Source organism: Ranitomeya variabilis, chromosome 5 (assembly GCF_051348905.1).
Source record: "Ranitomeya variabilis isolate aRanVar5 chromosome 5, aRanVar5.hap1, whole genome shotgun sequence".
Classification (NCBI taxonomy): Eukaryota; Metazoa; Chordata; class Amphibia; order Anura; family Dendrobatidae; genus Ranitomeya; species Ranitomeya variabilis.
In genome coordinates, this window is record NC_135236.1 from 226,286,905 (window position 1) to 226,302,018 (window position 15,114).

At 40.9% G+C, this 15,114-nt stretch overlaps 1 protein-coding gene across 1 annotated transcript in view; it reads left to right on the forward strand.

Annotated features, from left to right (window-relative positions):
• Nucleotides 1-15,114, forward strand: part of CHRNA7 (cholinergic receptor nicotinic alpha 7 subunit) — a 510,896-nt gene that overhangs the window by 489,089 nt on the left and 6,693 nt on the right. The gene's annotated exons all lie outside the window — the stretch shown is intronic.

Consider the following 15,114-nt stretch of genomic DNA (forward strand, 5'->3'; position numbering starts at 1 on the left):
ATACAGGAAATGCCAGAGATAGAAGTATAAGCAGCAATTAAGCTCCCAACAAATATTTCCATAATATCACTGCCCCTGTAGTCATCCATTTATTTCTAGCATTATAGCATATCCGGCATATTTCCACAATATCGCTCCAATAATTACCAAGGGGTTTGAACACATCCCCCATACTGGCTCATTTAAATTATTCCTTCATGTTAGCTTGCGAATAGTGTTGAGCGATACCTTCCAATATTTGAAAGTATCGGTATCGGATTGTATCAGCCGATATCCGAAAAATATCGGATATCGCCGATACCGATACCCGATACCAATACAAGTCAATGGGACACAAATATCGGAAGTGATCCTGGATGGTTCCCAGGGTCTGAAGGAGAGGAAACTCTCCTTCAGGCCCTGGGATCCATATTCATGTCTAAAATAAAGAATAAAAATAAAAAATAGGGATATACTCACACTCGGACGTGCCCTGGTTGTAACCGCTGCAACCGGCAGCCTCCGTTCCTAAGAATGAGCGAGTGAAGGACCTTCGATGACGTCGCGGTCACGTGGGCGGTCACGTGAGCGGTTACGCGACCAATCACAAGACCGCGACGTCATCGCAGGTCCTTCACTCGCTCATTCTTAGGAACAGAGGCTGCCGGTTGCAGCGGTTACAACCAGGGCGCGTCCGAGGGTGAGTATATCCCTATTTTTTATTTTTATTCTTTATTTTACACATGAATATGCATCCCGATCCCGATTCCCGATATCGCAAAAATATCGGAACTCGGTATCGGAATTCCGATACCGCAAATATCGGTCGATACCCGATACTTGCGGTATCAGAATGCTCAACACTACTTGCGAATAATGGCAGTTATCCATTTATTAACAGTACATAAATCTATTAGGCATAGACTATGCTTAAATATGGAAAAATAGATAAACTAAATCAGAAGGCCCAACAGGACCACTAATCCATCAAAAAGGCAGAAAAAGAAAAACCACTCAACCCATTGGGGCTACGAGACTATTATTATTATTATTTATTTATATAGCACCATTGATTCCATGGTGCTGTACATGAGAAGGGGTTACATACAAGTTACAGATATCGCTTACAGTAAACAAACTAACAATGACAGACTGATACAGAGGGGCGAGGACCCTGTCCTTGCGGGCTTACATTCTAGACTGCAACCTATAAATCCACCTACACTCCTCCTTAAGTAACATCATATCAAGATTCCCTTTTCTCAGTCCCAAAGTCAGATGTCTTAACCCCAATTATTTGATATCAAGAGGGTCATCCCCATGAAAGCTCCTCATATGGACCGATAAAGGTGTATCAACCTCTGTACTTATGGAACTCATGTTTAGATATTCTCCTCCTAAGTTCCTGTATAGTTTTGCCGACATATAATTTCGGACACAGGCATATTATTACATATATTACTCATCGAGTTTTATAATTAATACTGTCCATGATATAAATATATCTTTTATCCACTGGATTAATGAATTCTTTCAAATCAGGGAGAAATTTACAAAAGGAACATGATCCGCAGGGGTGAGACCCCTCCTTCTCTTTCCTTCCCAGTATTCCCATATGTGATACTTTCCCCTGTGGGATAAAATGAGTGTGTATTAAATAACCACAAAGATTTTGTCCCCTATGATATGTGATAGAGGGCCGCGCTTAGTAACCCGATGTTTACCCTGGTTACCAGTGTAAATGTAAAAAAAGCCAAACACTACATACTTACATTCCGGTGTCTGTCGCGTCCCCCGGCATCCGCTTCCCTGCACTGTGTAAGCGCCGGCCCTAAAGCAGAGCGGTGACGTCACCGCTGTGCTCTGCTTTACGGCCGGCCGGCGCTGACACAGTGCAGGGAAGCGGACACCGGGGGACACGACAGACACCGGAATGTAAGTATGTAGTGTTTGGGGGTTTTTACATTTACAATGGTAACCAGGGTAAATATCGGGTTACTAAGCATGGCCCTGCGCTTAGTAACCCGATGTTTACCCTGGTTACCAGTGAAGACATCGCTGAATCCGCGTCACACACACCGATTCAGCGATGTCAGCGGGTGATCCAGCGCCGAAATAAGGTGCTGGCCTTCTAGCTCCGACCAACGATGTCACAGCAGGATCCTGATCGCTGCTGCGTGTCAAACACAATGATATCGCTATCCAGGACGCTGCAAAGTCACGGATCGCTATCGTTATCGTTGTTAAGTTGTTCAGTGTGAAGGTTTAGGCCATGTGCACATGTTCAGGATTTTTCGCGTTTTTTTCGCGTTTTTTCGCTATAAAAACGTGATAAAACGCGAAAAAAACGCTTACATATGCCTCCTATTATTTACAGTGTATTCTGCATTTTTTGTGCAAATGTTGCATTTTTTTCCGCGAAAAAATCGCATCGCGGAAAAAAAAGCAACATGTTCATTAAAAATGCGGAATTGCGGGGATTCCGCACACCTAGGAGTGCATTGATCTGCTTACTTTCCGCATGGGGCTGTGCCCACCATGCGGGAAGTAAGCAGATCATGTGCGGTTGGTACCCAGGGTGGAGGAGAGTAGACTCTCCTCCACGGACTGGGCACCATATAATTGGTAAAAAAAAAAAGAATTAAAATAAAAAATAGTGATATACTCACCCTCTGATGGCCCCCGAAGTGTTCCCGCCTTTCCGGTGCATGCTCTCTCTTCAATTCCTATATATGGTGTGGTTCAGGACCTGTGATGACGTCGCTGTCTTGTGATTGGTCGCGTGACCGCTCATGTGACTCACGCGACCAATCACAAGCCGCGACGTCATCGAAGGTCCTGAACCACACCGGCATCTATAGGAACGGACGCCACTGAGGAGATTGGCTGTCTGCAGAGGGTGAGTATAACCATTTTTTTATTTTTTTTATTATTTTTAAACATTCTATCTTTTACTATAGATGCTGCATAAGCAGCGTCTATAGTAAAAAGTTGGTCACACTTGTCAAACAGTATGTTTGACAAGTGTGACCAACTTGTCAGTCAGTTTTCCAAGCGATGCTACAGATCGCTTGGAAAACTTTAGCATTCTGCAAGCTAATTACGCTTGCAGAATGCTAAAAAAACCGCAAAAAAAACGGGAAAAAACTGCAAAAAAAAATGCGGATTTCTTGCAGAAAATTTCCGGTTTTCTTCAGGAAATTTCTGCAAGAAATCCGGACGTGTGCACATACCCTTAGTGGAAAGAAAATGTGAAACCGCCTTAATCCCTAATTACAAGAGCAAGATTTGAATAAGGAGGATACATTAGCTCTTAAGGAGTTAGAAGACAATAAGGATATCATGATAAAGCCCTCCGATAAGGGGGTCAATATTGTTTTGATGGATGTGGGTGATTAACCCAAATAGTGATGAGGTTACTTGATTATAGAAAAACGTATACTGCTTTGAGATCTGTCCCCACTGAAGACTTCCTAAAAGAATTATCTATTCTTCTTAGAGGAGATCATGAAAGAAACCTTTTGTCTTAGGATGAGTTCAAAAGTATAGTCAATAGGTATCCTACTTTACCGACATTTTACGCCTTGCCTAAGGTGCACAAAATTAGTCCAATACCTGGAAGACCAATTGTATCTGGGAATAATTCCCTCACGGAGGGTGCCAGCAAGTACCTTGATGAATTATTAGCCCCATTTGTACAAACTTTAACCATCCTTTATCCAAGATACCAAAGATATCATGCTGAAACTTAAGGATCTTAATGTCTCAGAGACTACTATTCTTACTAGTTTAGATATCAAGGCACTTTATACAAATATTGATCATGAATTAGGGATTAAGGCGGTTTCACATTTTCTTTCCACTAAGAGTAGGCAATTCAAGGCACACAATGATTTTCTTTGTACACTTTTGCGTTTTTTACTTACACATAATCATTTTACCTTTAGTGGTGCCTTCTTTCATCAGATAAGGGGCACCGCTATGGGTAGTTCCTGTGCACCTACTTTTGCAATTTTATTTTAGGGTGGTGGGAACATAAGTATGTTTTCAATGAGGATCTTTGTTTTTATACAAGTCACATTTATTTTTGGGGTAAATATATCAACGATGTGTTGATATTATGTGATGCACAATTATTTTCAGATTTTGTGCTTAACAACAATGATATTGGTATGCATTTCACTAAAGAATTTGGACACAAAAGTATTAATTTTTTGGACTTGACTATTTCAATTGATTTACAGGGATATATCCACACTAATATTTATAGGTAACCCACTTCCACAAATAATTTTCTTTATTGGGAAAGCTGACACCCTTCATCTTTAAAAGCAGGATTACCAGTAGGACATTACCTGAGAGCAAGGCGTAATTGGTCCAATGAAACTTTTTTTTGGAGCAGAAAGTCAGAACCTTTTTCAAAGATTTTCAGCAAAGAGTTATCCTAGAAAGGTCCTGCATAGGGCTTTTAATAGGGCGAGAAAGACAAGATGGATTCTTTGTTGGCTAACAATTGCAGTGAGGAGAATAATAATATTGTAAGGTTAATTGGAACCTATGATAAACGAGCTTCTAACATGTTTAATATCTTGAAAAAATTCTGGTGGATACTGAGGGCTGATCCTGATTTGAGAGAAGCTATTGGAGTTAATCCCTCTATCACATATCGTAGGGGACAAAATCTTAGTGGTTATTTAACAAACAGTCATTTTATCCGATAGGGGAAAGTATCACATATGTTAAATACTGGGTAGGAAAGAGAAGGAGGGGTCTCACCCCGGCGGATCATGTTCCTTTTGTAAATTTCTCCCTGATTTGAAAGAATTCATTAACCCAGTGGATAAAAGACTTATTTATATAATGGACAGTATTAATTGTAAAACCTGAGGAGTAATATATGTAATAATATGCCCATGTCCGAAATTATATGTTGGCAAAAATATACAGGAACTTAGGAGGAGAATATCTAAACATGTGTGTTCCATAAATACAGAGGTTGATACACCTTTATCAGTCCATATGAGGAGCTTTCATGGGGATGACCCTCTTGATATTAAAGTATTGGGCTTAAGACATCTGACTTTGGGACCGAGAAAAGGGAATCTTGATAGGATGTTACTTAAGGAGGAGTGTAGGTGGATTTATAGGTTGCAGTCTCAGAGCTCTAATGGGTTGAATGAAGGTTTTCTTTTTCTGCTTTTTTAATGGAAAAGTGGTCCTGTTAGGACTTCTGTATTTATTTTATCTATTTTTTCATATTTAAGCATAATTTATGCCTAATATTTTTTTGTACTGTTAATAAATGGATAACTGCCATTATTCATAAGCTAACACGAAGGAATAATTTAAATGAGACATTATGAGGGATGTGTTCAAACCCCTTTGTAATTATTGAAGCGATATTGTGGAAATATGCCGGATATGCTATAATGCTAGAAATAAATGGATGACTACTGGGGCAGTGATATTACGGAAATATTTGTTGGAACCTTAATTGCTGATTATACTTCTGTCTCTGGCATTTCCTGTATGGAGAAAACCTTATTTTTTATGTTTATGATGAATCAGTAATAAGGCATTACGGACATGGTTAGTAATTTATCTTTACATAGTCAATGTTAGACTGCAGTGAAGGTTTTCATCTGAGCATGCGCAAACATCCCTGCTTTTGGTGCGTTCTCTTCTGTTTTTAGGGAGACCAGTTAATAGTACGCATGCACAATGAAGATACCACGCGATCTCGGAAGCAATAGAGTATTCTGCTTCCATTAGTGGAGATCCGGCCCATATTGGAGGAGGAAGAAATGAAGCCATGGACATCTGGATATGACAATGCTTCCTGTGAGGAGGTACTTTTGCGACTGCCTCTCCCCATAGGCTGCTGTTACAGGAGGCATATTGTGATAGGTCTATTTGTATTAGGGATGCCTTTTGAGTTTAAAAGTAAATCTAACAGAAAAAGGGATTGGTCTGATGGGATGATCCATTAACTGTTATTGATTGGCTATGCATGTTGTCCATTATGATTGGCTGCAACATGATGACATCACAATCAGAGGTTTCAAAAGCTCGTGTTTTACATGTGCTCTATTCATTCAGCCTCTCTCCCCTGATGGTGCCAGGTTTCTGGTGAAACATGCCGGGTAGGCTTTAGGTTTTTAATTTACATCGGTTACATGTGCGTGGATAGTCTAAAAGGAAATAGGTAGCGGCTGCACCATGAAATTCCCATAAACCACAATACAGAGCAAAGCCTAAATATAAGGAGATAAGCATTAGGACTAGAGTCGGCAAGGAATTTATTTTTCTGATCTACTCCTTGTGCACATATACTTTTGTTAGGATTTTAAACGATTATTTCTTAATCTAGCAAAATAAAGGTTATATTTTATGGTCTATAGGGAGGGTTTTTTGTAATCTGTGTCACTAATCAACGCTCGGTGGCTTCTGGATGTGCTCACTGAGGTGGCGCAAATGGGGGTGAAAAAGAAAAGTGGAAAAGAGTGGACACGAGTGCTGATGAGTGAACTATGTCCTTAATAAATGCTCAGCAGCTGCTGGATGTGCGAACGGAGGTTGCGCAAAAGGGTGTGAAAAAGAAAAGTGGAAAACAGAGGGCAAAAGTGCTGATGAGTGAACTGCGTCATTAATCAAAGTTTGGTGGCTGCTGGATATGCACCCTGAGATGGTGCAAAGGGGGGTGAAAAATAAAAGTGGAAAAACAACGAGCATGAGTGCTGATCGTTGAACTGTGTCACCAATCAACGCTTGGCAGCTGCAGATTGTGGTCACGGAGGTGGTGTGAAGGGGTATGGAGGGTCTTAAAAAGAGGGAGGAAGGGGTAGATGAGGATTGGGATGAATGAGGAGAGGAGAGGGATCAGGGATCAAACAACTTACAGTTGTAGTATCTCTTCTTCCTTCTCTCATTCTTCTTCTGGGAGGTGAGTTGAGGAAGGGGGATTAGTCAGGGATGTTCTTACAGATGTCTTGTCTTCTCTCTTCTTTGTTCTCTGCTCTTTCTTCTTAGTAGCTGTGAGCAATTGTGGTGTCACAAGCTTCTGTGGCACCACAAAGCCCAGCACAACACAGATTCTATAGTGTGACCGCCCTGTACAAATCCTCAGCTACTGTGAGGACGTGCAGAGCGGGGACACTGCTTCTGTGCCCTGCGATTGGTGCGATCAACGATGACATCGATCACACCAATTGAAGCTGGCCCTGGTGATGCTAGGATCTTAGGCAGGTCACAGCCAGAACACAGCCAGGTCACAGCATGATTACACAGTGGCTGTGCCCTTTGATTGATGCGATCAATGTAATTGTCAATCGCACCAATGAGAGAGGGGACCACTCAGTCTGAGGAAAAAATTGAACATATAAGTTACCCTATAGATTGTAATAGGTACGAGTGCAAAACCCACATAGAATCCATAAGAGAAAAACTGATGTCTTGATGAGCCCCAAGTGATATACTAGGTTATCATTAGCATTTAAAGCCCTTAGTAATTTTTTTGCTATATTGTTTGTCTTAGCAACAGACATCAAATTGCGTGACGTCCAAACGCAGTTTATTTATTGTAATTAAATATTTGAAACTGTTCATCAAATTGATTGAAACAATAGATTCTCAAATTAAAGCAACCCACTGCCATTTTATTGTGAATTGCTGTCACTTTGATTAATAGAATGATCAATTATAATTTTAATGTTAAAACAAGGAATTTAATCTTATAATTTGGATTATTCTAATCACTGTCACAGCATGACTATTACTCTTTGGTCTTTTTGGTTGCACAATAAATCCTAAGTAGCAAAATAGAACTACGGAAACACTCTTTATTTTTTATTAACTACCGTAATTAGAAGTGATGATTGATATTGGGGAGTTTCCCAAAGACAGAAAAATTGAGAGTCCAAATGAAAAATAATAGAGGTATGTTCCAAACCTCGGTGTACTTCATAGTTCATGCTTGTAATATCTTTACTTATGTGACCTTTTGTATTTGAAGGTAAAGGAAGGTATTGAAATACTATTATTTGCTATTTATGGGTCTGTAAACTGAGTAGTAGGTGACATTTTATGAAATTAGTCAAATTGCCATTATTACTTCAGAAGCTCCATTATTCTGATGAAATTTATCACTGTGTTACATAGCAAGTTGAAAATCTTTTCACATCCATAAAGGTTTTCTCTTAAACCAAAGTGAAATATTATGAGATATTGCTTTTCAGGAAACCTTGAAAACAGAGCAGTGAAATGAGTTTTTCCACCATAAACATTGAAATAATCAACTTCAGATGTTTCTAATGCACCCATAAATTTATATAGAGAAAGTCACACTCATGCAAGGCCACTCTTCTGCTCAATCTATGGCTTTTGACTAAGTTAGGTCTGGTTATTTTGATTTATAAGTTGGATATTCACTTATCAGGTGTACATTTCTTTAACCCAATGACCTATCCTTAGAAGAGGTCATCTATATCAGATCACTGGAGATCTGATCAACCAAACAACCCACTGACCTATAACCTGAATGAATGAATTCACTCCCTAAGTGCCACAACTCTGTACATTGCAGTGTTACTGAGAATGATACTGCAAGCTCTCTCTTAAGGTTAGGTCATCAATAAAAAAGTACCTTTTAACTCTAAGGTCCCAATTCTAAAGGTACCTTCACATTAAGCGACGCTGCAGCGATAGCGACAATGATGCCGATCGCTGCAGCGTCGCTGTTTGATCGCTGGAGAGCTGTCACACAGACCGCTCTCCAGCGACCAATGATGCCGAGGTCCCTGGGTAACCAGGGTAAACATCGGGTTACTAAGCGCAGGGCCGCGCTTAGTAACCCGATGTTTACCCTGGTTACCAGCGTAAAATGTAAAAAAAACAAACAGTACATACTTACATTCGCGTCCCCCGGCGTCCGCTTCCTGCACTGACTGAGCGCCGGCCCTAACAGCAGAGCGGTGACGTCACCGCTGTGCTGTACTTTCACTTTCACTTTACGGCGCTCAGTCAGTGTGGGAAGCGGACGCCGGGGGACGCGAAGGTGAGTATGTAGTGTTTGTTTTTTTTACATTTTACGCTGGTAACCAGGGTAAACATCGGGTTACTAAGCGCGGCCCTGCGCTTAGTAACCCGATGTTTACCCTGGTTACCAGTGTAAAACATCGCTGGTATCATTGCTTTTGGTGTCAAACACGACGATACACGGCGATCGGACGACCAAATAAAGTTCTGAACTTTGTTCAATGACCAGCGATATCACAGCAGGATCCTGATCGCTGCTGCGTGTCAAAATAAATGATATCGCTATCCAGGACGCTGCAACGTCACGGATCGCTAGCGATATCATTTAGTGTGAAGGTACCTTAAGGCCTCCAGTCTTGTATTGTGGTAACATTTTTAGCAAGACATACAGAGGTGCATGCCACAGATAACATGCACCAAAATCATTAAATGGCTTGCACCTCTTAATGAATTCTTGAAAGGAAAATGTCCTTCAGCAACAATCAGGTGAGTATATATAAAACTTCACTTTTATTTCATAAACGTTAAAACACTAAATAGTGGAGACAAAAGGAACAGCAAAACCAGAGACCTGATGGACCTAGCGTTTTGATGTGTATCCTTAGTCACTCTACCAATCCTTAATCATAGCTGTGAATAAGGTTTGATATCCAGAAACACGTAAGCTTATGAATTCTTAATCTTTTTTAATTTTTTTCATTTTCTCAAAATGTTTTTATTTGCACAGTAAAAGTTATGTTTTAACATTTTCAATTGGCGCTGGAGCCCAGTCCTCATGGACCCATCTTCCATTACTTGTTCGTGTGTCTGTAGTATATTTTCTATGAACTAAACACAGTGTGATCATTCTGTGACCCTTTAGTCAAGCTTTAACTTTACTTTGAAGGAACTATAAAGTTTCAAATATACTCTAAAAATCTCAAGTATATTTGTGCATCGGCTTTTAAAATGATGCAAAAGCATTATCCTGGTATAGACACAAAACTTTAACTGGGACCAAACTGAAAAGAGCAATTTGTACTGAAAAGCTACTGCAGGTTCTAAATTATGGCTGTTCTGTAAGAAGAACATTGCTCCCTTTTTCCAATGTGTCACTATGTTTAACAATCAGATTCTATTCAGTGAGACGGAAGTGCTATTATTCACACATCTATAATTGACAAATGCTTTTGCATATGGCTGTAACAGAGCATTCAGATTATTATTTTGATGGAACATCTGTACTTTTTAAAATTATTGTCTGAGTAGCCCTTGTAATTGTAAAGCGGTTTTCTGCTTTTAATGGAGCACAATACTGGAGACTGATTATGTCCTTGTTTCATATATGTGTTGGATCGCTCATTAGGAGGCTCCTTGGTAGTTTTAGAAGGTTTGTCTGGCATTTCCTGTATAGTATCCATCATGTCGGTATCATCCGTCGGATTCACCACTGGCTTGAATTTTCTAATTGTATTCCTAACACAAACCAGAAAAATGTAAGTCTAAATACTGATGTGCAATCTGCAATAGATGAATTAGTCTTCATTTTGTCTTCTCGTACCTGGGGTTACCTTTAAAACATTGGTATGAATTGCAGACTGCATGATTACATACAAAGGCATCTAGTAAGAAGATGCATTTTTTGGAAGGAAAATAGAAAAAAAATTATTTTTCAAAAGAAATTATAGTGCGTACAAAAGAAAAATGTACATGTCAACATGACCCAGTCGACGAGTTTCGACTGCACTAGGTAGTCATGAGTAAGACTGCCCAGTGCAGTCGAGATGCGTCGACTGGGTCATGTTGACCATGTACATTTTTCTTTTGTATGCACTATAATTACTTTTGAAAAAGAAAAAGAAAAGGAAAATCCAGTCCTGTTGAACCGGACTCCAATTTTTCCTATTTTCCTTGATGTGAGGCCAGAGCGAGGCCTGTGTCTGAGCCCCAGGTGGATGAGCATAGAGCAATTGGGCGAGCTGGAATCAAGTTTCTATAATTTTTTGGAAGCATGGGAGCTTGTGGTAGAGGTTGATGCTATATGGTATCTGCCATCATATATGGCAGAAGCTTTTTAGAACAAGGTCAAGGAATGCATAATAGCCTATAGATGATGGATGCTGATATTTCCATTGGGAAATCCTCCCTAATGTAACTTTGGATGCACACTGCAGACAGCAATCACTGTATACTATCTTACCAGTGTAACATTAACCAGTTAACAATTCTTTATGCGCAAAATTCGACTATACAGTTAAATTAAAAGTCTTTGTGCATCAGCAGAATGTAAATAATTTAAAGGACGAATAACAATCATGAACAGGTAGGCTAAAATATCCAGTTCTGTGTGCTATCAAGGCATCAAAGTGATGATTATGCTTGATGTCTGAACTACGTGGTACAGTGATGTCCTCATTTATATTGCTTCCATGAAATCAACATTCTAAGTTATTGAATAAAATAAAGGTTAAAAAATGAAAAATTATTTGGATGGCTATAGTTAAAAATTAAAACATCATACAACTGGAACTGTCAATATTGCATAAAATTATATACATCACCTCAAATATTAGGAGTTTCACTTACCAACCTCTACCATTGATCCATCCCAGGCAGCGGCAAAGCATGCAGTTGTTGTCTACTACTTTTTCCACATGCCGAATTCCAGTTTGTGTATTGAAAGCTGCACATATTTTCATGCTTTGCCTTTGCTAAAATGTTAATATTTTCTGCAAGAAGCATCTTAGCCTGTGAGTTAAGAAATAAAGAAATGTGAGAGCTGAATAATAAGATGTTCTATCTTAGCAATGGTATGAGTAATGTGGTTATGGATGAAGATTTCTGACTGCAGTCCATGACTTTGTTAGGCTACGTTCACATTTGCGGTCAGCGCCGCAGCGTCGGGCGCCGCAGCGGCGCCGCATGCGTCATGCGCCCCTATACTTAACATGGGGGCGCATGGACATGCGTTGTGCTGCGTTTTGCGCCGCATGGCCGCAAGCGTTGGACGCAAGAAACGCTTCAAGTTGCATTTTTTTTGCGTCCAACTTGCGGGCAAAAACGACGCATGCGGCGCAAAACGCAGCGTTTTAGCGTGCGTTTTGCCGCGTTTTTGTTTGCGTTGTGCGCTGCGGCGCCGACGCTGCGGCGCACAACGCAAATGTGAACGTAGCCTTAAAAATGTGTCTACAGTCTCAGTTACTCAATAGTAAGTTTATTCTCTAGCTTGCTTGCTTAGGGGTTAGTAATTGAAGTCCTATCTCAGGGATAGGTCATCATCAGTATGAAATCAGTGGAGGTCTCACACACCTGCTAACCCCACTGGACAGCTGAAATCCACTGTTGCAGTGGTCATAATTAAGCATTGCATGGGGTTAAGCACAGCAACCTCATACTTTGCCTAGTTGCACCAATGCTGAAACCTGCTGTTTATCACCTTTTTCCAGTGAGTAGAAAATTAAGTGCAGTACTCATCAGCAGTCACTTAGCTATGTACAATGAGGCTTTGTTTTGCCTGATATATTGCTTATATTTAGCTGCTGCAAGAGTGGAATTCAGCTAATAATCATATCATAAATTATCTAAACTTTAAAAGCTAAAATCTTGGCAATGGAAGATGAGAAATGAAAAAATAAAAGCTACATGTTGTTCAAGTCTTCAGCCACTATTCCTCCATGTGGCCTGTAGAGATGAATGGATCACTTTATGCAACCATGGTCCATGATACAGGTCAGTAGTCTCCTGCCGTGGACAGTGTAACAGTGTGTTACACCTAGAGAAAAAGACACGGCACTGTCAATGGTTGGTGGTGCTCAAGTAGGGTATCCAGCCCATAGTATCAATCATAGAAAAACTTGGCACTCAAAGAGAAATGTGGCAAAACAAAAGATCAATTTATTATGGATCCAATGTGCTCCCTGGATTCAAAGTAAAGGACATGAGATTCATAGCGAGACATAGTATCCTACTACCTGCTTTGCCACATCAGTTCTGATGAAGGTCCGGATGTGGACCGAAAACATAAAAAAAAAATTAACACTGGATGCATAATAAATGGAACTTTTGTTTTGCCACATTTCTCTTTGAGTGCCAAGTTTTTTCTATGAGTGTGTCACACCTAGTCTGTCTTCATGGGCCACAACGCAATCAGACTCTCCATTAGCATAACGTGGTGGGGTATCAGTGCCATCATTTTACTCTGCACAGGAGTTCCTGATACATAATGCTGCAGAATAAGGACTTCATTGACCATCCTTTACACTTTGAATTAAATGTACCATAACTAATGTTTATGGTGGCTGGCCGTGAGCACCTCTGTCAAATCAAGGAGCTGATCCCAAGAGAGAGGTAGATAGGAAAATACTAATTTTGGATTCTGGTTGCTGTTGGTGTGTCTTGGAAGGGCTAGGATCTGATGCTGAGGCCAGATCTTGGTGTAATTAATTCAACTTTTAGAGACTAGGGATCATCTGCCATGTAGTGTTGGCTTTTCTTGCTTACCCTGCTGGTTTGGGAAGCTAATCTAGGCCCAATGTTTTATCTTTTTCAGCGCCGGAATATCAGTTTGTTCCTTATGTTATGAATGATTGCATACTCTAAGGAATTAGGTCCATGTTAGTTGGAATATTTTCCAAGTGACACAGTCAAGTTTATTTGAATTCTCACCGGTCTGCTGTCCCTGCACAGTCTATCACACAATAGGAACAGTGCAAATGTTTTTACCCTTTAGGCTCCCATGCTTGGCTTATCATTAGCTGGGCTGGCCAGATGTTCTGTGGTGTGCACTCCGTACCGATGACATCATACCAGACGGGGACTCAGAAAATAAGGAGATTTGTGCAGCTCCTGTCCACAGCCAGAGAACACTGACCTGAATTGTGGACTAGGATTGCATGAAGCAATCCGTTTATCTCAAGTGGCCATTCCAACATATTCAAACTGGCGAAAGGTTTTCTTCATGCCCACCTAGACAAGAAAACTAATTATGAAGGTTCAACCTTTACTTTAGAAAATTGTTTTGTTTTTTCAAGACATAGGATCTTCTCCTAAAAAATAACATTGGATTTTGAAGGTACAATATTGTCAAGTTTTCAATAAGAGTTATACTAACTTTACCAATTAATGTATTTCCTTGCCTTGGTCTGACTGTTGTCTCTGCAGTCATTCCAGCTATGGATATATGACTTCTGCTGCTACTTAGGCCAGTCTCACATGTCCAGATAATTCCGGTACCGGGAAAATCGGTACTGGAGTTATCCGTGTCCGTGTGTCCATGTGCTCACGTGGCACATCAGTGTGGCAACCGTGTGGCCGCCGTGTGCCGCCTGTGTGCCGACTGAGTACCACGCGGACCGTGCAGGAGACAGCGCTACAGTAAGCGCTGTCCCCTGCTTTGGGTGCAGAAGCCGGAATTCATTCCTTCTTCCCAGCAGTGTTCCCTGGAGAGAAGGAATGAAAAATCATTGTTTTTTTTTTGTGGTTAAAATAAAGATCCTTGGCACCTGCCGCCTCCCACCTCCTGTGCGCCCGCCCGCTGGAAATAAAATACTCACCCAGCTCCCTCAATGCTTCCTCTCAGCGTCGCAGCTTGTCCTGTATGAGCGGTCACGTGGTGCCGCTCATTACAGTGATGAATATGCGGCTCCACCCCTATGGGAGGTGGAGCCGCATATTCACTGTAATGAGTGGCACCACGTGACCGCTCATACAGGACAAGCTGCGATGCTGAGAGGAAGCATCGAGGGACCTGGGTGAGTATTTTATTTCCAGCGGGCGGGCGCACAGGAGGTGGGAGACGGCAGGTGACAAGAATCTTTATTTTAAACACAAAAATAATTAAAAAAAACATTGATTTTTCATTCTTTCTCTCCAGCAAACGCTGCTGGGGAGAAGAAATGAATGGCGGCTTCAGCACCATACTGTAGCGCTGTCTCTTGCATGGCACACAGACGGCACACGGACAGCATCCGTGTGCGGTACGTGTTTACAAGGACCCATTGACTTTAATGGGTCCGTGTGATCCGTGCACTCCCACAAACACCGACATGTCTCCGTGTTTTTCAAACGGACACACGGTCCGTGAAAACACGCTGACATGTGCAGAGACACATTGATTTTAATGTG